We start from the raw sequence: 25,307 nt of genomic DNA on the forward strand, positions 1-25,307 counted from the left end.
TAACCCTAGTGGAATGCTATAAGTAGGTAGTGAAGGCTTCAGGAAAATTACACTTTTCATTCAGAAAAACCTGAGCCTCTCTCTCTACCTTTGGCTGCCACTCTCTCTCTCTTTTGTTCCTTAATATTTCGAAACCCTTAGTGATTAGAGTAGTGCCCACGCACAACAAGTAATACCTCAATCATAGTGAGGAAGATCGTGAAGAAAGGTCTTCAGCAAAACGATTTTCAAGATCAAAGATTCAGAGAAAGAGATCCAGGTTTAGATCTTGATAATACTCTGCGACAGAAAGGATACAAGGGTTAGAGATCTGAACGGAAGGAGTCATTTAATTCCGCTGCACCCAATGTAAGGTTTCCTAAACTTTATATGTGTTTATTTCATCGTTTTAGAAAGTTCATATTTAGGGTGTTAATCAACATAGTTGTGAGTAGATCTACGATCCTGGTAAAATAATTTCCAACAACTGGCCTCAGAGCCATGGTAATTAATTTGCTTACAAGAAATTTGGACTTTAAAACGATTGTTTGATGTTTTGGATGGTATCATGTTGTCTTAAGTGTTATTTGATGATTGATTGATGTTTGTGAATTTTCGTGAAAAATAATTGAATATCTGTTTCTGGAATTATTTTTATTGGATAGTATGGAAAAAATTAAGCAAGTTACTTTTTTACAGAACTCAATTTCGATTTAATTTGAATTAGTTATGATTTTTTGAAGTTTCGAAAAAATCGGGGTTGAGCATCAGGGCCTGCGCGCGCGGATTACATGCAAATCCCCTAAACGCCGAGGTTCCTCGCCCAAATCACCCTCTTGCGCGTGTGGATGGGTATGCACTGCTCGCAATTTTTTTCGTTTTTCTTCGATTTTTCATGCTTTTTCATGGATTTAACTTCCGATTTTTTGTGTAGTTCTGTATTTATACATTTACTATTCCTAATTCAATTCTAATTATCATAATTAAATTAATTAATATTTTTTAAATTTAATTCATGATATTAGTGTAATTTGATTTGAAAATAGTAAATATCTATCCTTTTTGCTTAATTATCTATCTTATTTTTAAATTTATTATATGTTATCTTATTTTTAAATTTAAGGTCAGATATTAAATTTTTAAATTAATTTTTTTTTAAATAATTTGACCTTATTTAAATTTAAAATAAGATAACTATAATCATGTAATTTTAAATAGATGTAAGATCTTTTGCTAACTTTTAAATTTTGTTATTTATTTATTTAAATTACATTTAAAATCGTAAAAAGATATTGATTTATCTTTTTTTAATTTTTTATTTAATTTTTATTTATAAAATAATATTAAATTTTAAAAGTAGTTAGCAAATTTTGAAATGATATTTAGGTTGGTTGAAACCTAATTTTTCAAAATTGTAGGTTTAATTTTAAATATTTTATATATTTTAATTTCGAATTTTTTTTTAATTTTCGAAAATAAATTTTTATTTATTTAATTAATTATTTTTTTGAAATTATTTATTTAAAATTAAATAAATCCTACATCCAACTATCCAGCTAACCTTGTTGTAGGAGTATGTATTTTAGCTTGTTTGTAAGTTTTTAAAACCTATTATTGCTTGATTGCACATAGCCATGGTTAACTTGTTGACAGATCTAATAATGTGATTTTAACCCATGGCTCCCTTGGTCAAGTAAATAATTTGTAACAGGTATATTTACAATCTTCTTTCATTTGTGTATGACCTAGCAACATGATAGGATCCATCCAAATTGTGTGCCTGTGTGAGTCTATGTGTTTAATTTCATTATATATGCATATAGGTTGTTGTTGAATAAAATATCATAGTTCTTGATAGATTTTATTTAGGCCCATTTAGTTATTGGGCCTATTCAATTAATAACAGTTGTTCATTTTAAGGTTAAATTCCTCTCTTTTAAGCCTTGTGTGAGAGTTAGGAGCCATAGAAGTGGGTACGACATACTGAACCCAGCACCCCCTCACATGAACCACCCGAATTGTGAAGGCCCATTTGCCTAATTTGAATAACTATACTAGGTTAATTAAATTAGTTTAACCTAATAAAATTGATTAGCAACATAATTAATTTCATTTATTTTGAAATTAATTTAAGAAAACCATAGTTTAAAGAATTTTATATTCTAAGCTAAACTATATGTATTTTCTTGCATTTAATTAAATATAGAATTATAACCATCTAGATTCTTTCTGAAGCTTCATTTAAATTTTTCATTAAATATTCCTATTTAAGTTGATATTTAGTTATCTATAACTAATCAGCTTAAATCTGAATATCTTTTGGATTTAAAATTTCAAATTAAGTTGAGGAATTTTAGGCATTGGTTATTAAGATTCTTTAGATATTTTTTAAGTTAATATCTTTTCGAATATTAACTTAAAATGGAATATTTTTAAATTAAGTGGTTACAACTTAATTTTAAATTTAATTAAATCTAATTTGAAAGATATTTAAGTTGATTTTTTTTTAGATTGTTCTAAAAAAACAACTTAAACAAGATATTTTCAAATTTGTTCCATTATATTTGAATTTAAATAATAATAGAAATTTAATTAAGTATCTTTTTTATTTAAACCAACTTTGATTTGTAATTTTTCATTATTATAATATGGAACTTATTCGATATTTATTCAAATTTATTTTTCGAATAAAATAATAATTGAAAATTAATTAAAGTTGATTTTTTATTTAAACCAACTTTAATTTGTAATTTTTCATTATTATAATATCGAATAAAATGATTATACAAAATACATATTTTTTTTTAAATAATGAGCTTTTAATCAAGAGACATTCGATCTCCATTGTTGGTTTTACATCGCGTTTGTTTTAGTGAGTAATCTTCCCTAATGGAGGAACGTTCATTAGCAATTTCACACCGTTTAATCTCGAAAGATAAGTAGTTTCTAAGTGTTTTGTATGGTATGGATCACCCTAATGGTGGCGACCATACTTGACTTGCAAATTATGAAACAATGGTGGAAGCTCATAAGATAGAATTGCCTTGACTCTCGCCTAAACGGGACAACGCTGAATTCCAATCTTGATCGAATAAAAGGTTGCTAGAATGGTTATCATTTTAGATGAGCTGACAACTCTATTCAATGGATGATGCTTTGACTCTCGCCTAAACGGGACACTGTATGAGTTTGTTGAAATACCTTGGAAAATAAACTATGTTAGATTTAGTATTTCTATAAAATATGTCATTACTTGTTATTTTCTGAACTATGTATGAATTTATGAGCCAAAACCTTACTTCTGTTTTATTGATGTGTTGTAGTGTCATTATGAATAACCCTCACCCCGATCCTCTCCTAGTTACTATCTTAGCAAAAGAACTCTATAATGTGAAAATGCATCCTGGTAGTTGCATTAACTCGCACCTGTTGATGATGAACCTGAAGTTCCAAAAGGCGAATGTACTAGGAATTGATTTATCAAGAGAACAATGGGTCCAACTCATCCTTAATAGTCTTCCTCCGGAGTATAATGAATTTGTTATCTCTTACATGATCAACAATTCTAACTCCTCCGACATGGACAAGCTCGAAGCAGAATTACAAGCCCATGAACGGAACTTGATTGCAATGGGTCCCCCTGGGTTTGCAATCCATAATCGAAGGAAAAGGACTAGGTATGAAGGATCTAGCAAAGCTGCTTCTTCAAGTACAATTATCAGACATGATCTTCTATGTTCGAATTGTAATGAAAAGGGACATCATGAAGAACGATGTCCCAAGCTTCTAAACAATTCAAACGAAGGTAATGCTTTTGTCTTTGAATCATGTGTTTTAGAGAACGACAAATCCATCTGGATTGTTGATTCTGGGTCTACTAACCATGTATGTTCTTCACTGCAGTTGCTTGAAACTTGGGAAAATCTGCTTCTAGGAGAGTTAAAGCTTAAAGTTGGCAATGGCGAGTTAGTATCGGTCAAAGCTAGAGGAAAAGCCCGAATCAAATTTCAACAAAGATTTTTAATTTTAGAAAATATTTTATTTATTCCAAACTTTAGTAGAAACTTGATTAGTGTCTCATGTTTGCAAACACAATCTTATATATTGAATTTTTCGAGTACAAATTATTTAATTTCTCGTAATGGATTTCAAATATGTGTTGCTACCATAGAACAAGGGCTTTATGTTTTAAGACCGGATACACAAATCTCACTAAACAGTGAACTTTTCAATGTAGCTAAACCTAGAAACCTCAAAAGAAAAGAGATTGATAATGATGATCAAACTTATCTATGGCATTTACGTTTAGGTCATATAGGCTTTGATAGACCCAATAGGCTAACCAAAGGCGGTCCATTGAAAAATGTCGTCTTAGGTGACCTACCAGTATGCGAGTCCTGCCTAGAAGGAAAAATGACTAAACGTTCTTTCTCTGCAAAGGGAGAGCGTGCCCAAATTCCCCTAGGGTTAGTGCATTCCGATGTCTGCGGACCTTTGAATGTAAAAGCCCGAGGTGGTTATGAGTATTTTGTCACTTTCATTGACGATTACTCTAGATATAGTTTTCTTTACCTAATGCAAAAGAAATCTGAAAAGTTTGAAAAGTTTCAGGAGTTTCATGCTTTGGCTCAAAACCAATTAGGTAAATCATTAAAGATCTTGCGAACTGATAGGGGTGGAGAATATATGGATATGTAGTTCAAAGATCATTTAATTAAACTTGGAATTGAATCCCAATACACTGCCCCAGGCACTCCACAACAAAATGGAGTTGCCGAAAGAAGAAATCACACTCTTTTGGAAATGATTTGGTCTATGCTGAGTTATTCAACTCTGTCTACGTCCTTCTAAGGATATGCTATACAGATGGCTAATGACATTTTAAATGTTGTTCCATCTAAAGCAGTCCCTAAGACACCCGTCGAACTTTGGAATGGTCGTACACCTAGTTTACGCCACTACAGAATTTGGGGGTGCCCTGCTCATGTCTTAAGAAAGAAAGAAGGCAAACTTGAATCACGTACCGAAGTATGCATGTTTGTCGGAAATTCTAAAGAGACTAGGGGTGGACTATTTTATAGTCACAAGGATAATAAAGTGTTTGTTTCTACAAATGCTACTTTTCTTGAAGAGAACTATATTAAAGACAACAAACCGAAAAGTAAAGTTGTTCTAGAGGAATTGCTTTCAGATATAACTCCTTCCAATGTTCCGCCCTCTTCCACCCAAGAAGAGGACAATCCCACTCCCTCAGTCGAACCAACTGAGAAATCTACTACCATAGTTTCTGTTCAGAAGATCACCGCTCCTCGTTGTAGTGGGAGGGTTTCAACAATACCAGCTCGTTATGTCTTGGATGGTGAAATCAATATGGTCATTGGTGACGGTATTGAAGACGATCCATTAACCTATAAACAGGCAATGGCTAGTCCGCAACGGAAACGATGGTCGGCCAACATGGATTCAGAAATGGATTCCATGAAAAAGAACAAAGTCTGGGAATATGTAGACGCATCTGACGACTATCATCCGATAGGATGCAAGTGGGTTTACAAGAAGAAAAGAGGAGCTGGAGGCGAAGTCGAAACTTTTAAAGCTAGACTTGTAGCCAAGGATTATACCCAAAGAGAAGGCGTGGACTATGAGGAAACTTTTAGTCCTGTTGCCATGCTCAAATCCATTCGAATTCTTCTCTCCATAGTTGCTGCTTTCGATTATGAAATCTGGCAAATGGATGTCAAGACTGCCTTCCTTAATGGGGTACTTGAAGAAACCATCTATATGGAGCAACCAGAAGGCTATGTTCTTCCAGGGTAGGAAAAGAAAGTTTGCAAATTAAATAGGTCTATCTATGGACTTAAGCAAGCTTCTCGCCCTTGGAACAAAAGGTTTGATGAAATCATCAAGACCTACGGCTTTCTTCAGAATGAAGATGAACCTTGTGTTGACCAACTAAAGGAAGACCAAGTTGTAGTATTCCTGGTCCTTTATGTTGATGACATTTTGATTATTGGAAACAATGTCAAGAAAATGACTCACATCAAGGAATGGCTCAACACTCAATTCGATATGAAAGATTTGGGTGAAGCAGCCTATGTTCTTGGTATTCAGATTATCAGAAACCGGAAGAACAGATCTCTTGCTCTCTCTCAAACAACCTACATTGACAAAGTTTTAGAGAGATTCTCCATGAACAACACCAATGGGGAAAACATGCCTTCTAGATATGGTATTCGTCTATCTAAGGAATAGTCTCCGACTGATCCTCAAGAGATAGAGGACATGGCGAAAATTCCCTATGCTTCTGCAGTTGGAACTCTAATGTATGCAATGTTATGCACTAGACCTGACATCTGTTATGTTGTTGGAATCGTGAGCAGGTATCAGTCTAATCCAGGACATGAACATTGGAATGCAGTTAAGTATATTCTGAAACACTTGAAGAGTACAAGGAATCTTGTGTTAGTCTACAAGGGTGGTGCTTTAAATCCCATAGGCTACACTGATTCAGATTTCCAGGCAAGTCTTGAAGACAAGAAATCTACATCTGGGATGGTGTTTACTCTTGGGGATGGAGCAGTGGTTTGGAGAAGTGCAAAACAAACCGCGATATCGGACTCGACTATGGAAGCTGAATACATAGCTACAGCCAAAGCTGCTAAAGAACTTGTCTGGCTAAGAAAGTTCTTCACCAGCATCGGTGTCATCCCTGGAATGGAAAAGCCTCTGGTCGTACTTTGTGATAATAATGGAGCGATAGCTAACAGTAAGGAACCTCGAAGCCACAAGAGAAGCAAACACATTGAAAGGAAGTATCACATTATCAGAGAATACGTGGCAAGAGGGGATGTACTAGTTGAGAAAGTGGACACAGAGGACAACCTAGCTGATCCATTCACCAAAGTCTTGGCTGCGACGACATTTGAAAAGCACCGTAAGAATTTAGGATTAATTGATATGTACTGATTAGTTTTATATTAGTGCAAGTGGGAGTTTGTTGGGTTTTATACCCTAAATAAAACTCCATTTCAATGTAATCTATTTTATTCAACATCAATAAAGAAACAGAAGTATTTTCATTCGTTTGTGTATGTTTTGGTTCACTTTATCAATTACTTGTCTATTTGATTTACAAATTCATCTGAAACCCCTTTCACATACTTGATCCTGTTTATTGTGTTGTCAACACTTTGGAAAGTAAACATGACTATGTGAATAAAGTTTCCTAGATTTATCAGACACACGGTTTTACTGATATGATAATCTACAACAAGAGTTTACTTGCATTTGGAGAAATACTATGTTCTTTCCAGAACATTGGTTAAAGTAAAGCTCAGGTTGGATGCATGGAGTATGCATTGGAAGGGACCGATATTGAACTTTGACTTAGATTTATTAAACTTACCGTAAAATCTATTCAAGTAAATATCGCCTAGTTGATCCTATATCAAATGATCTTAATCCTGTTATGATTAGGTTCAATCTCAGGAGGCTATTCGTGCTCTTTGATTTGTTAGTTAAGCCTACTTTTAGGTCAGGGTGATACGTACATTTTGGGAACACGGTAGTGCAATTGAGTGGGAGCGCTAACATAAACATGGAATCTATAGCTTCTATCTAGCGAATAGTAAGCAAAGGATGATCTCCTTCGAGCTTGACCAAACGAACATAAATGGTGGAGTACTCATTGCACATAAGCTGAAATATCATTTATACGGGGTCAAGTGTTTTAAGGATAAAATACATAGTAGGGTGTAATGGTAATCTAATCCATTTACAGTGTAGATCATTCATATAGAGGATCATTGATCAAATTAGGATTATAACAATGGATAACTAATGGTGTGCCTATATGGTGGAACATATAGAGCATTCTATATACTGAGAGTGCAATTCTAAGTTCTATGCGTGGATTCAACGAAGAATTAATAAGTTAGTGAATTTTAGTAATAAATTCTTGATCTACTTATTGGAAGCTCGGTTATATAGACCCATGGTCTCCCCACTAGTTGAGATAATATTGCTTGTAAGACTCATGTAATTGGTTTTGATTAATCAATTATAATTCTCAAATTAGACTATGTCTATTTGTGAATTTTTCACTAAGTAAGGGCAAAATTGTAAAGAAAGAGTTATTAGGGGCATATTTGTTAATTGTGATACTTTGTATGGTTCAATTAATAAATATGATAAATGACAATATTATTTAATAATTATTTATAGTTATTAAATAGTTAGAATTGGCATTTAAATGGTTGAATTAGAAAATTGGCGTTTTTGAAAAAATCAGATGCAAAAGTGATAAAACTGCAAAATTGCAAAAAGTGAGGCCCAAATCCACACTGCCATGGCCGGCCACTTTTATAGGAATTATCCTCTGATATTTTCATTATTTTAATGCCAAATAATTCTAACCTAACCCTAGTGGAATGCTATAAATAGGTAGTGAAGGCTTCAGGAAAATTACACTTTTCATTCAGAAAAACCTGAGCCTCTCTCTCTACCCTTGGCCACGACTCTCTCTCTCTCTTCTTCCTTAATATTTCGAAACCCTTAGTGATTAGAGTAGTGCCCACACACAGCAAGTAATACCTCAATCATAATGAGGAAGAACGTGAAGAAAGATCTTCAGCAAAAGGAGTTTCAGCATCAAAGATTCAGAGAAAGAGATCCAGGTTCAAATCTTGATAATACTCTGCGATAGAAAGGATACAAGGGTTAGAGATCTGAACGGAAGGAGTCATTTAATTTCGATGCACCCAATGTAAGATTTCCTAAACTTTATATGTGTTTATTTCATCGTTTTAGAAAGTTCATATTTAGGGTGTTAATCAACATACTTGTGAGTAGTTCTAAGATCCTGGTAAAATAATTTCCAACAAAACCTAACATATTCCTAATCTTATAATTTTAATTAATAAAATATATTTTGAAAATAACAAATTTGAAAAAAAAAAACTATATGATATGGTTAGCAAATTTTAAAATTAGTATAAGATTATTTTTAAAAGATAATATTTTAATATCAAAGTAAGATCATTTAAAAAAAAATATCTGATCTTATAATTAAAATAAATAAAATAATCTAAAATTTTAAAAATAACCGTAAGGCTCCTTTGTGAAAAATTAAATTTTCAAAATTCAAAGCCTACTAATATCAGAAACTAATTTTAATTAATTAAAAAATTAATAAAAATTAATTTTATTCAGAAAATTAGATTTTTAATTGAAAATTTAGATTCTACACAAAATTCTACCAAAATTTGGCTTTTGTTTCAATGAAAAACGATTTTTGAATCAAAAGTTATGACGAAAATAAGTTTGAGCAATGCATACCCCTACGCCCGCGGAAGCAAGGGTGTTGCGGAGGATAGAGGCTGCAAGCAGCCCCATTTGACAGAGGACCTTGGGCGCGAGCTTCAGACAGCAGCGTGTCCAAGCATATCCGAGGCTCGTGTGCGCGCGTGTGACATTCAAATCCCGATATTTTTGTTAAAATTCAAAAAATCATAACTAATTCATAAAAAATCCAAATTAGGTTCTGTAAAAGCCTAAATTTATTAATTTTTCGTCTACTTTCCAGATCGAAATAAAAAATATTTCAGTAACATATATTGCGATTTCTAAACTATCATCAAATAAGCACATAAACCACATGAAACCATCCAAATCAACATATAACATCGTTTTAATTCATATTTCATGAAAGTAAATCATTAACCTAGCTCTGATACCAGTTGTTGGATATATTTTACCAGGATCTAGATTTACTAACAAGTATGTTTCATTAACATCCTAATATGAATTCTAAAACAATAAAATAAACACATAAGAGTTTAAGAAAACCTTACATTGGGTGCAGCGGAATATAATGACTCCTTCTGTTCAGATCTCTAGCCCTTGATTCCTTTCTATAGCAGAGCATCACCAACATCTGAACCTGGATCTCTTTCTCTCCTTCCTTTGATGTTGAATCTCATTCTTGTTGGTTGATTTTCCACAGTCTTACACACTATGATTGAGATACCACTTGATGTGTGTGGGCACTCACTCATTCACTCAAGGATTTCGAAATTTAGAGAAGAAAAGAAGAGAGAAGGTGGCGGCTAGGAGATTTTCTGTGAAGGAATGAGATGTATCCTCTTTTTCTGAAGCCATCACTACTTATTTATATGTAACCACCTAGGTTTAAGTTAGAATTATTTAGCATTAAAATAATGAAAAAATAAATGATAAAAGCCTACAATAGTGGCCGGCTTCGGCTTTGGATAATGGGCCTCACTTATGCAATTTTGCTGTTTTATCATTTCTGCATCTCATTTTCTCAAAACGCCAATTTTCAAATTCAACCATTTAAATGTCAATTCTAATTATTTAATAACTAAAAAATTAATTATTAAATAATATTGTCATTTAATATATTTATTAATTAGACATATAAAGTCTCTTAATTAATAAATAAACCTAGAATCTCTTTTCTTTACAATTTCGCCCTTGCTTAGTGAAAATTCACAAAGTAGAAATAGTCTAACTTTAGAATTATAATTGATTAATCATGTAAAGCCCGCTTAGTTAATTTGGAAATTAGCAGTTAATCATGATTATTTATGAAATTATTTATAGCTATTTAAATAATTTATTATGCTGTTATTTATGAAATTCAGAAATGCATGGTTATGTTATTCAGTAGTTTTAATATTTTGCATTTCCGGTGCCCGGTATTTTGGAACTCGGCGTTTGGCTCAATAGAAATCACAACTTAGCATGTTATTAGTTTGGGACAGTTTTTTTTAGACATTGGGAATGTCGGGAATGGCCGGGAATTTAGAATTTCCCAAAAATACCCCTTTAGTATGATTTATGTGATTTTAGTGTGGAGGGGCAAAATAGTCTTTTTGCCCCAATGACTTTTGTCTTTTAGTGACTTGATTAAATTGAAAAATAAATGTTTATTTGTTTAATTAGTGGCTGAAATAAAATGAGTATATGTTAAGTGTTTATTCATTATTCCAATTTTTACAAAAAATTACAAAGTAAAGAAAAGTTAGAAATTTTCAAACTCTCTTTCTCTCTTTTCCTCTCTCTCTCTCGGCTGTGCTTGTGGGTGTACAAGAGCTGGATTTTCTGTGGTGATTCAAGCTTGGTTTGCAAGCTCTAGTAATCTTTTGTTGAGGTATTTCTTTATGTGATTTCTCTACCTTGTTTTCTTGAGATTTTTGATGAAAAAGTTGAGTAAATGCATGATTATTTGAGTATGTTGCTGCTGTGTTTAATTGTTGTTTATAGAAGCTTAATTAGGTTTAAATTGAATGGATTATCTAGGTTTTAATGCATGCTAGTTGTGTTGTTCAAAGTTTGGAATTTTTAAGCTTAAAAATGTGATTTTGAAGAAAATGAAGAAATTGGTTGCTGTGTTTGTGGTGGTTGTTTTCTGTTGTTTGCAGAGGCTTATTTATGCATGTTTAAGTAGAATTAAGCTGCTTGGTATGCATGTTGTTTAGATTTGCTCAAGTTTGAGTTTAGAACTCAAAGCTTGAGCTCCAATGGTGAATTTTGTATTTGTGGTTTCTGGGTAGGTTTGATGCCTTGGAAATATTATTTGGGATGTATGGAGTAGGTCTGGAAAGTTTGAATCAATTTGGGGTTGAATTGGTTGAGATATGAATTTTTGAATTCTGTCTGCGAGGAACCGGAATTTCGGTTGTGCATCCGGAATTCCGGATGGGCTTCGAAATTTCCCAGAACCGGAATTCCGGTTGGGCAACCGGTCTGCCGGTTGGGGAATTTTCAGAACCTGTGTTTTTCCTTGTTTTTATGTTTTAAGGGGTATTGCCATGCTTTTTATCGATAGGGAAACTTTTAGTTCCTAGTTTAAGTCCCCGGGAAGTGATTTAGCGTGTCACTTATAGCGTTGTGATTTTTATGGTTTAGGAGCCTGTAATCCGCTCGTCACTAAAGTTCCAAATCGGGTTGACGAAGACACCTGAATTCGGAATCCAGGTAAGATTAGTATAACAGTATGCATATGTAGATTACATGTTTAGCGTGCATGTAGGAAGCCTGTTAGATTACATTAGTTATGTATGTTGGCTTCGAACCATCCAACCCTGCCACGTCGGTACAGGCTGGAGTATGACCAAGAATGAGTATGACCGGCTCGACCGATCAGCCGGCACTTGGTTGGGGGTTCCGTACTATTGACCTATCCCATCGGTACAGCCGGAGTATGACCAAGAAATGAGTATGACCGGTTCGACCGATCAGGAGGATACTTGTTAATAGTACCGTCCCTGTGAACGTTCAAAACTCAGTACCATGTTGGACATGGCAGTAGTGGCTCAGTACCGTGTTGGACACGACAGTAGCGGGACTCAGTATCGTGCTTGACACGGCAGTTAGGGTTATGATCAGGGGTATGGGCGTCTGATCATAACCGGGATTATGTATGAGTATTATTATGCTTTTCTTACTGAGTCTGTCGATTCACAGATCTACGTTTATGTGTAGGTAAAGGCAAGGCTAAAGCTGATGGACCGTGAGCGAGCTTGTGAAGATTGTACATGTCGGGGCGGTTAGGCCTGGAGCGTACGATCATCGGGACAGCGAGGCTGAGTTTTTGTAACTGGTCGTTAGACGACGTTTATTTTGTGTATCAGTTAAACAGTTAAATCTTTTGTAAATGATTTTATAATCGGGATCCCGAGTCGTTTGTATTATTATTTTATAAGTTTAATTAAAAAGCAAAAATTTTAATTAATCACGTTTTTCCATAAACCTCGTTGATTAGCAACGAGCTGCACAGTATGTTTAAAAATCACGTAATACGCCTATGTTAGTTAGGGTGTTACAATTTGGTATCAGAGCCGCCAGGTTGTCTTCCGAAGATCGTCACGACATGTACAATCATCATCAGCAGTTAGCTCGTTTCACGGTTTAGTAAGCCTTTATTGCTTTAGTAGTTTATTTTATTCAATTATGAAAAAGAAAAGCCTGTTAGGAAGCACGTTAGTAGCCTGATAGTAGAATAGGCGCATGTTTCGTTTTTAATTTCCAAATTAAGCGGCATTAGTAAGCTCTCCTTGAATACGACCTGATATGCCAACTCTTGGTTTCGCAGGCGGTTCTAATCAGATGGACGCCAGGCGGACAACCAGGAGTCAGGGCAACTCAGTGGGGTCGAACCAAGGTCAGGGAGCTCAGTTTCCCCCACCTGTTAGGGGCCGAGGTAGAGGTCCCCGAGGCAGGGCTCGTGGTCGGGGTGATGAAAACCCACCACAGCCGCCTGTGCTCCCCGGCCGATCGGGGAGCCCAGACTGGGAGTTACGGTTTGCAGAAATGCAAGCCCGGATCGAAGAGCAAGACCTCGAGATTCGCAGGTTGAGACGACGAGGTGCTCCCGCAGCTCCAGCTTGCACTCGCTCGCCGCCTGTGCCGAGATAGTGGTGGCGGCCCATAGATTGGAACCTCTGTATGAGCGGTTCCGAAAGCAAGCACCTCCGGTTTTCCTGGGAGGTCCGGACGTGATGAAAGTCGAGCAGTGGCTGACGGTGATCACCAAGATTTTGAACTTCATGGGTGTCACCGGTAACGACAGAGTGGTGTGCGCCACATTCCAGTTCCAGGAGGACGCTTTGGTCTGGTGGGACATGGTGTCTCAGATCCATGACGTCACCACCATGACCTTGGAAAGGTTCCAGGAACTCTTTATCGCAAAGTACTACAATGAGGCGGTCAGAAGCGCCAAGAGGAAAGAGTTCGCTCACCTGACCCAGCGTGAGAATATGAGCGTCGCCGAGTATACGACTCAGTTTGATCGGTTGGCGAGGTTAGCCTCGGGAATTGTGCCGACCGACTTCAGCAAGAAGGAGAAGTATCTGGACGGGTTGAATGCCAGGATCAGGCATGATTTGATGATCACCACGGACGACAGCACCACCTATGCTCAGATGGTGGAGAAGGCACTGCGTGCTGAGGGCGCAGTTGGGTGCATGTCAGAGTCAGCCAGTACTCCGGTGAGTGGCGGAGCTCCTACCCCTTCTGCATCAGGTTTTAGCAGGGGGAGTAGTGGTTCGGCCATTGATCAGAGGAAGAGAGCACCCACTGCTTCCGCTGGCTCTAGTCAGAACAAGAGGTTCTGGGGGAACCAGAACAGAGGGAGTCGTCCTGGTGGTACTGAGACCCGATTGTCCTATCCCGAGTGCCCTAGCTGCAAGAGGCACCATCGGGGTGAGTGCAAAGGTCAGGGATGCTTTCATTGTGGCATGCCCGGACACTTCAAGAGGGACTGTCCCCAGCTCCGATCAGAGGCACCGAGAGCTCCAGCGATACACACTCCAGCCAGGGCGTTCGCTATCACTCAGGCTGATGCAGATGCCAGCCCATCAGTTGTCACAGGTCAGCTTTCTATTAACAACTCGCTATATTCAGTGATGTTTGATTCTGGGGCTACACATTCTTACGTGGCGGCCAGAGTCTTTAGTAAATTGGGTAGACCGTATGATAGATATGAATCAGGGTTTGGAACCCTGTTACCTGGCGGAGAATTGGTTATCTCCAATAGGTGGATTAGGTCTATGCCGATCAGGATAGATGGTAGAGAGTTAAGTGCTGATCTGATAGAGATGAGTTTAGTCGAATTCGATATTATTTTAGGAATGGATTTCCTATCTAAATATTCGGCGAGCATTGATTGTAAAAGGAAGATGGTGGTCTTCCAACCGGAAAGTGAAGAACCATTTGTGTTTGTTGGTTCAGTTCAGGGATCTCGGATCCCGGTGATCTCGGCTATGTCAGCTAGAGAATTGTTGCACGGCGGTTGCTTAGGGTTTCTGGCCGTGGTGGTGGACACCACTCGGCCAGATACCATTCGGCCAGAAGGCATCAAGGTGGTTCGGGAATTTTTGGATGTTTTTCCCGAAGAACTTCCAGGGTTACCACCTCAGCGGGAGATTGACTTCGTGATAGACTTGGCAACAGGGGTGGAACCGGTTTCCAAAGCCCCGTATAGAATGGCTCCAGCTAAACTTAAGGAATTAAAGATTCAGCTCCAGGGGTTGCTTGACATAGGGTTCATTCGGCCCAGTGTGTCACCCTGGGGAGCCCCGGTTTTATTCGTCAAGAAGAAGGATGGATCTATGAGGATGTGCATCGACTACAGGGAGTTGAACAAGCTGACGGTGAAGAATAAATATCCATTACCTAGGATCGATGATTTGTTCGATCAGCTTCCGGGGAAGACGGTCTTTTCTAAGATTGATCTCTGTTCGGGTTATCATCAGTTGAGAATCCGAGAGGACATTCCGAAGACGGCTTTCCGCACTAGGTATGGACATTACGAATTTCTAGTTATGTCATTCGGACTAACCAATGCTCCTGCAGCATTCATGGACCTGATGAATAGAGTATTCAAGGATTTCCTCGATATCTGTGTGATTGTGTTTATCGACGACATCCTCGTGTACTCTCAATCAGAAGAGGAGCATGAGTTACATCTTCAGATGGTACTGCAACGGCTTCGAGAACATAAGCTTTATGCCAAGTTCAAGAAATGTGAGTTCTGGCTATCTCAGGTGTCCTTCCTAGGGCACATTGTGAGCAAAGATGGGATTAAGGTGGATCCTGAGAAGATTGAATCCGTCAGGGATTGGCCGAGACCGAAGACAGTGACAGAGATTAGAAGCTTCTTGGGTTTAGCTGGGTACTACCGTAGGTTCGTCGAAGGGTTCTCTAAAATTTCAATGCCCCTAACCGAGCTTACAAAGAAGAATCAGAGATTTATTTGGTCAGACAAGTGCGAAGCTAGTTTCCAGGAGCTAAAGCAGAGGTTGATTACCGCTCCAGTGCTAGCTTTGCCCTCGGATAAGGAGAAGTTCGTAGTATATTGCGACGCATCCAAACAGGGTTTGGGGTGTGTATTGATGCAAGCCGATCGGGTCATCGTTTATGCCTCCCGTCAGTTAAAGGATTATGAACAGCGATACCCGACTCATGATCTAGAGTTGGCCGCAGTGGTTTTTGCATTGAAGATTTGGCGACATTACCTTTACGGGGAGAAGTGTGAGATCTATACCGACCATAAAAGTCTCAAGTATTTCTTTACTCAGAAGGATTTGAATATGAGACAAAGGCGTTGGTTGGAATTAGTGAAGGATTACGATTGTGAGATCCTCTATCATCCCGGAAAAGCCAATGTAGTGGCCGATGCCCTGAGCAGAAAGGGTCTCGGGCAAGTAGCTAGTATTGTTCAGATCTCACCTCAGATAGCAGAGGATATGGTTAGATCCAGCATTGAGTTTGTGGTAGGTCAACTTCACAACTTAACACTGCAATCTGATCTGTTGGAAAGAATAAAAGTCGCTCAGATGACGGATCCAGAGTTAGTAAAAGCCCGAGATGAGGTGTTGGCTGGTCAAGCCAAGGACTTTTCAGTGTCAGACAGTGGGATGCTTTTGTATAAAGCCAGGGTTTGTGTTCCGAATAGTGTGGAACTCAGGAATGAGATCTTTGAGGAGGCTCATTCTACCCCGTATTCTCTGCATCCCGGTACCACTAAGATGTACCAAGATTTGAAACCGTACTTCTGGTGGAGCAGTATGAAGAAGAATTTTGTAGAATTCGTATCGAGATGCCTCACTTGTCAGCAGATTAAGGCTGAACATCAGAGACCAGCAGGGTTGTTGCAGCCTCTAACCCTACCAGAATGGAAATGGGAGGATATTACGATGGATTTTGTGGTCGGGTTACCTAGGACCACGAGTTTATTTGATTCCATCTGGGTAGTGGTGGACCGATTTACGAAATCTGCTCATTTTCTGCCGGTTAGAACAACATTCACAGTGGATCAGTTGGCAGAATTGTATGTTAGGGAGATCGTAAGACTTCACGGGGTACCGAAGTCTATAGTTTCGGACAGGGATCCGAAGTTCACCTCCAAATTTTGGCAAAGTTTGCAACGGGCAATGGGTACAAAGCTGAAATTTAGTACAGCATTCCATCCTCAGACAGATGGTCAGTCCGAAAGGACAATTCAGATATTGGAGGACATGTTGAGAGCCTGTGTTATGGATTTTGAAGGCTCATGGAATAAGTATCTACCGTTAATAGAATTTTCTTACAACAACAGTTACCAGAGTACGATAGGGATGGCTCCCTATGAACTGTTATACGGTAGGAAATGTAGATCCCCTATCCACTGGGATGAGACAGGGGAGAGGAAATACCTAGGTCCAGAGTCAGTGCAGCGGACCAATGAGGCAATAGATAAGATAAAAGCTAGAATGCTTGCCTCACGGAAAGCGCACGAAGAGTTACGCAGATCCGAAACGCAGAGATGTTGAGTTCCAAGTAGGGGACCATGTGTTTTTACGGGTATCTCCGATGAAGGGGATTAAACGTTTCGGGAAAAGAGGCAAGTTATGCCCTAGATTTACAGGACCTTTCGAGATTCTCGAGAAGATAGGTCAAGTGGCATATCGGTTAGCATTGCCTCCAGCCTTATCAGCAGTTCACAACGTATTCCATGTCTCAATGTTGAGAAAATACGTTTCAGATCCCTCTCATATACTCAGTTATGAGAGTCTTGAGCTGCAGCCAGACATGACTTATGAGGAACAGCCAGTGCAGATCCTGGATAGAAAGGATAAAGTCCTTCGGAATAAGACCATAGCATTGGTCAAGGTTCTCTGGAGAAACAGCAAGGTGGAGGAAGCCAACTGGGAGCTAGAGTCAGATATGAGAGCTCAATATCCAGAGTTATTCAGGTTAGATTTCGGGGACGAAATCCTTTTAAGGGGGGGTAGTTGTAAAGCCCGCTTAGTTAATTTGGAAATGAGCAGTTAATCATGATTATTTATGAAATTATTTATAGCTATTTAAATAATTTATTATGCTGTTATTTATGGAATTCAGAAATGCATAGTTATGTTATTCAGTAGTTTTAATATTTTGCATTTTCGGTGCCCGGTATTTTGGAACTCGGCGTTTGGCTCAATAGAAATCACAACTTAGCATGTTATTAGTTTGGGATGGTTTTTTTTAGACATTGGGAATGTCGGGAATGGCTGGGAATTTAGAATTTCCCAAAAATACCCCTTTAGTATGATTTATGTGATTTTAGTGTGGAGGGGCAAAATGGTCTTTTTGCCCCAATGACTTTTGTCTTTTAGTGACTTGATTAAATTGAAAAATGAATGTTTATTTGTTTAATTAGTGGCTGAAATAAAATGAGTATATGTTAAGTGTTTATTCATTATTCCAATTTTTACAAAAAATTACAAAGTAAAGAAAAGTTAGAAATTTTCAAACTCTCTTTCTCTCTTTTCCTCTCTCTCTCGGCTGTGCTTGTGGGTGTACAAGAGCTGGATTTTCTGTGGTGATTCAAGCTTGGTTTGCAAGCTCTAGTAATCTTTTGTTGAGGTATTTCTTTATGTGATTTCTCTACCTTGTTTTCTTGAGATTTTTGATGAAAAAGTTAAGTAAATGCATGATTATTTGAGTATGTTGCTGCTGTGTTTAATTGTTGTTTACACAAGCTTAATTAGGTTTAAATTGAATGGATTATCTAGGTTTTAATGCATGCTAGTTGTGTTGTTCAAAGTTTGGAATTTTTAAGCTTAAAAATGTGATTTTGAAGAAAATGAAGAAATTGGTTGCTGTGTTTGTGGTGGTTGTTTTCTGTTGTTTGCAGAGGCTTATTTATGCATGTTTAAGTAGAATTAAGCTGCTTGGTATGCATGTTGTTTAGATTTGCTCAAGTTTGAGTTTAGAACTCAAAGCTTGAGCTCCAATGGTGAATTTTGTATTTGTGGTTTCTGGGTAGGTTTGATGCCTTGGAAATGTTATTTGGGGTGTATGGAGTAGGTCTGGAAAGTTTGAATCAATTTGGGGTTGAATTGGTTGAGATATGAATTTTTGAATTCTGTCTGCGAGGAACCGGAATTCCGGTTGTGCATCCGGAATTCCGAATGGGCTTCGAAAATTCCCAGAACCGGAATTCCGGTTGGGCAACCGGTCTGCCGGTTGGGGAATTTTCAGAACCTGTGTTTTTCCTTGTTTTTATGTTTTAAGGGGTATTGCCATGCTTTTTATCGATAGGGAAACTTTTAGTTCCTAGTTTAAGTCCCAGGGAAGTGATTTAGCGTGTCACTTATAGCGTTGTGATTTTTATGGTTTAGGAGCCTGTAATCCGCCGCTCAGCTAAAGTTCCAGTCAGGTTGACCGACACACCTGAATTCGGAATCCAGGTAAGATTAGTATAACAGTATGCATATGTAGATTACATGTTTAGCGTGTATGTAGGAAGCCTGTTAGATTACATTAGTTATGTATGTTGGCTTCGAACCATCCAACCCTGCCACGTCGGTACAGGCTGGAGTATGACCAGCAGCCGGAGTATGACCGGTTCGACCGATCAGGCTGGCACTTGGTTGGGGGTTCCGTACTATTGACCTATCCCATCGGTACAGGCTGGAGTATGACCAGCAGCCGGAGTATGACCGGTTCGACCGATCAGGAGGATACTTGTTAATAGTACCGTCCCTGTGAACGTTCAAAACTCAGTACCATGTTGGACATGGCAGTAGTGGCTCAGTACGTGTTGGACACGGCAGTAGCGGGACTCAGTATCGTGCTGGACACGGCAGTTAGGGTTATGATCAGGGGTATGGGCGTCTGATCATAACCGGGATTATGTATGAGTATTATTATGCTTTTCTTACTGAGTCTGTCGACTCACAGATCTACGTTTATGTGTAGGTAAAGGCAAGGCTAAAGCTGATGGACCGTGAGCGAGCTTGTGAAGATTGTACATGTCGGGGCGGTTAGGCCTGGAGCGTACGATCATCGGGACAGCGAGGCTGAGTTTTTGTAACTGGTCGTTAGACGACGTTTATTTTGTGTATCAGTTAAACAGTTAAATCTTTTGTAAATGATTTTATAATCGGGATCCCGAGTCGTTTGTAATATTATTTTATAAGTTTAATTAAAAAGCAAAAATTTTAATTAATCACGTTTTTCCATAAACCTCGTTGATTAGCAACGAGCTGCACAGTATGTTTAAAAATCACGTAATACGCCTATGTTAGTTAGGGTGTTACAAATCAAAATCAATTAACTGAGTCTTACAAGCAGTATGGTCTCAACTAGTATGGGGATCATGGGTCTATATATCCGAGCTTCCAATAACAAGATCAAGAATTTATATCTTAGACTCACTGACTTATTAATTCTTCGTTGAATTCACGCATAGAACTTAGAATTGCACTCTCAATATATAGAACGCTCTATATGTTCCATGATATAGATACGTCATTAGTTATCCATTGTTATAATCCTAATTTGATCAATGACCCTCTAATAGATGATCTACATTGAATAGGCCCTATGTTACCGTTACACCTTCAATGTATTTTATCCTTAAAACACTTAGCTCCATATAAATGATATTTCAGCAAAGTGAAATGAGATCTGCACCATTTATCTCTGTTTAGCCAAGCTCGAAGGATATCATCGTTCCACTTCTAAATCCCTATAGAAGTTATAGATTCCATATTTATGTTAGCGCTCCCACTCAATTATACTATCATGTTCCCAAAATGTACGTATCACCCTGACCCAAAAGTAGGCTTAACTAACAAATCAAAGAACACGAATAACACTCTTGAGATTGAACCTAATCATATCAGGATTAAGATCATTTGATCTAGGATCAACAGGTGATATTAAATTGAATAGATATTACGGTAAATTCTAATATATCTAATCAAATTTCAATATCGGTCCCTTCCGATGTATACTCCATATATCCGATACTGGTAAACTTTGCCAATGTCCTGGAAAGGACATAACACTTTTCCAAGGTGTAAGAATACCTATCGCTGATTATACCATGTCAGTCTAAATCCAGTGTTCTAACAAATTAGGGAATAAACTTTCGAACATATAATTAAGGTTATATTCCACTGTGTTGACAACACTATAATCATCAACAAATTGATATGTTCCGGACTTAAATAGAATTCATAGATTATGTAAATAATCATGAAATAAATCATGTGAACCATGCAACATTAAATGTTATTTCTGATCTATATTAATAAGAAAATCTGATTATATTGAAATGAGTTTTATTTAGGGCATAAAACCCAACATATAGGAATACATTTAATCACATAATCTTGATTACTTTTCACTGTGCTGACGACACCATAAACAAGAATATCAATGTGATAAGGATTTGGATGAATTTATAAATCAAATAAACATATAAATGATCACATGAACCAAAGGACATACTAAATAAGTAATGAAGATAATTCAGTTTCTTTATTGATAATTGAATGGAAAAGATTACATTGAAATAGAGTTTGATTTAGGGCACAAAGCCCAACAGCTTCTTCTTTGGCATCTACTTTTCTCTCGAACTTTGAGAGATTTTTGGAGATATGCTTCTATGATTAGCCATGAAGTTGGTGAGAGTTTGGCCTTTGTTGGCCACGCTTGGTTGAGAGGTGGCCTTATATTGGCCGAGTCTCAGTGGTTCACTTGAGTGGTCAGCCTGATACTTTAGGTTTCTGTAGAACCTGCTGCAACTGTTGATTAGTGTACACCTTCATAGGGTGTACGTAGAAGTATGGCGTTAACTTTCTGGAAGCCAAGAGCAAGTTATGGGTCAGCTTTTCCATGAGTGGGTACTAACTTTCAGCATCGATCAGTCTCTTGCTGATGTAGTATACAGGGTGTTGTACTCCACCTTCTTCTCTTATGAGGACAACACTCACAGCATGTTTTGTGACTGCTAGGTACACACCTAGCTCTTCTTTGTCTAGAGATTTGGGCAACACAAGTGGTAGAGCCAATTATTTCTTTGCTCCTGGAATGTGGTTTCACATTCCTTTGTCCACTTGAATTTTTTGCCTTTGAGAATGTTGAAGAAGGGTACACATTTATTTGTAGACTTGGACACAAATTTGTTTAGTGCAGTAATGCATCCCGTTTGGCTTTGTACTTTTTTGATGGTTGTGGGTGACTTCATGTCCAAAAGGACTTGGATCTTGTCTGGGTTTGAGCTTCATGTTGTAGCTGCAGAGGATTTTGAAGCATTCATCTCTGTCCTCCATATTCCCCCAACCTTTTGTTAGGTTTTATGCCCTAAATAAAACTCCATTTCAATGTAATCTATTTTATTCATGTAACGTCCCCGCTTCAAGCCTCCATTGGGCCCTTACACCCACGGAATGAATGGCTCTTATACACGAGTACGTCACTCTGGCTGCTTCCTGAATTGATGACTGACCCTACAGACCAACACGAGTGTTTCCAGCGTGCTTTGTCCTCACTCACACGCATCCTGGGAAAACTTCCCAGGAGGTCACCCATCCTGAAATTGCTCCAAGCCAAGCACGCTTAACTGTGGAGTTCTTTCGTGATGGGCTACCGAAAAAAAAGATGCACCTTATTGATATAGGTAGTACCAATCAATTCATTTAAGCCCTCTTCAACTGTGTAGTCTCATACCTACACAGTCTCAGAATCATCCCACTTGACCTTCCCCAGGCGATGTGGGATTGCACAGCTTACCCGGTGTTTCCCCTTATGGATCACGGGACTACTAACTGTCACAATCACCCCCCCTTACGGGGTCTGACGTCCTCGTCGACCACACTTCCGGCTGGGTCAAGGCTCTGATACCATTTGTAACGTCCCCGCTTCAAGCCTCCATTGTGCCCTTACACCCACGGAATGAATGGCTCTTATACACGAGTACGTCACTCTGGCTGCTTCCTGAATTGATGACTGACCCTACAGACCAACACGAGTGTTTCCAGCGTGCTTTGGCCTCACTCACACGCATCCTGGGAAAACTTCCCAGGAGGTCACCCATCCTGAAATTGCTCCAAGCCAAGCACGCTTAACTGTGGAGTTCTTTCGTGATGGGCTACCGAAAAACAAGATGCACCTTGTTGATATAGGTAGTACCAATCAATTCATTTAAGCCCTCTTCAACTGTGTAGTCTCATACCTACACAGTCTCAGAATCATCCCACTTGACCTTCCCCAGGCGATGTGGGATTGCACAGCTTACCCGGTGTTTCCCCTTACGGATCACGGGACTACTAACTGTCACAATTCAACATCAATAAAGTAACAGAAGTATTTTTCATTCATTTGTGTATGTTTTGGTTCACTTTATCAATTGCTTGTCTATTTGATTTATAAATTCATCTTAAACCCTTTTCACATACTTGATCATGTTTATTGTGCTGTCATCACATTGGAAAGTAAACATGACTATGTGAATAAAGTTTCCTAGATTAATCAGAGACACGGTTTTACTGATATGATAATCTACAACAAGAGTTTACTTGCATTTGGAGAAATGCTATGTTCTTCCCAGAACATTGGTTAAAGTAAAGCTCAGGTTGGATGCATGGAGTATGCATCGGAAGGGACCGATATTGAACTTTGACTTAGATTTAATTAAACTAACCGTAAAATCTATTCAAGTCAATATCACCAAGTTGATCCTAGATCAAATGTTCTTAATCCTGTTATGATTAGGCTCAATCTTGAAAGGATATTCGTGTTCTTTGATTTGTTAGTTAAGCCTACTTTTAGGTCAGGGTGATACGTACATTTTGGGAACACGGTAGTGCAATTGAGTGGGAGCGCTAGCATAAACATGGAATCTATAGCTTCTATCTAGCGAATAGTAAGCAAAGGATGATCTCCTTCGAGCTTGACCAAACGAACATAAATGGTGGAGTACTCATTTCACATAAGCTGAAATATCATTTATACGGGGTCAAGTGTTTTAAGGATAAAATACATAGTAGGGTGTTACGGTAATCTAATCCCTTTACAATGTAGATCATTCATATAGAGGATCATTGATCACATTAAGATTGTAACAATGGATAACCAATGATGCGTCTATATGGTGGAACATATAGAGCATTCTATATACTGAGAGTGCAATTCTAAGTTCTATGCATGGATTCAACGAAGAATTAATAAGTTAGTGAATTTTAGTGCTAAATTCTTGATCTACTTATTGGAAGCTCGGTTACATAGACCCATGGTCCCCGCACTAGTTGAGATAATATTGTTTGTAAGACTCATGTAATTGGTTTTGATTAATCAATTATAATTCACAAATTAATTAGACTATGTCTATTTGTGAAATTTTTACTAAATAAGGGCGAAATTGTAAAGAAAGAGTTAATAGGGGCATATTTGTTAATTATGATACTTTGTATGGTTCAATTAATAAATATGATAAATGACAATATTATTTAATAATTATTTATAGTTATTAAATAGTTAGAATTGGCATTTAAATGGTTGAATTGGAAAATTCGCATTTTTGAGAAAATCAGATACAAAAGTGTTAAAATTGCAAAATTGCAAAAAGCACGGCCCAAATCCATCAAGCCATGGACGGCCACTTTTGTAGGCATTTTAAACTGATATTTTCATTATTTTAATGCCAAATAATTCAAACTTAACCATAGTGGAATGCTATAAATAGATAGGGAAGGCTTCAGGAAAATTACACTTCTCAATCAGAAAAACCTGAGCCTTCTCTCTCTTCCTTGGCCGCCACCCTCTCTCTCTCTCTTCTTCCTTAGAATTTCGAAATTACCTTAGTGATTAGAGTAGTGCCCACACACAGCAAGCAATACCTCAATCATAGTGAGGAAGATCGTGAAGAAAGATCATCAGCAAAGGAGTTTCAGCATCAAGGATTCAGAGAAAGAGATCCAGGTTCAGATCTTGATAATACTCTGCTACAGAAAGGATACAAGGGTTAGAGATCTGAACGGAAGGAGTCATTGAATTCCGCTGCACCCAATGTAAGGTTTCTTAAACTTTATACGTGTTTATTTCATCGTTTTAGAAAGTTCATATTTAGGGTGTTAATAAACATACTTGTGAGTAGATCTAAGATCCTGGTAAAGTAAATTCCAACAACTGGCCTCAGAGCCATGGTAATTGATTTACTTGCAAGAAATTTGGACTTTAAAACGATTGTTTGTTTGTTTTTGGATGGTATCATGTTGTATTGAGTGTTATTTGATGATTGATCGGTGTTTGTGAATTTTCGTGAAAATAATTGAATATCTGTTTCTGGAATTATTTTTATTGGATAGTATGGAAAAAATTAAGCAAGTTACTTTTTTTACAGAACTCAATTTCGATTTAATTTGAATAAGTTATGATTTTTTGAAGATTCAAAAAAATCGGAGTTGTGCTGAAACCTGCATGCGCGCGCGGAAATCATGCACGACGGGTATGCATAGTAACCCGTCCGTACAGCTCGCAATTTTTTC

The sequence above is a fragment of the Cannabis sativa genome, chromosome 3, assembly GCF_029168945.1.
Source record: "Cannabis sativa cultivar Pink pepper isolate KNU-18-1 chromosome 3, ASM2916894v1, whole genome shotgun sequence".
NCBI lineage: Eukaryota > Viridiplantae > Streptophyta > Magnoliopsida > Rosales > Cannabaceae > Cannabis > Cannabis sativa.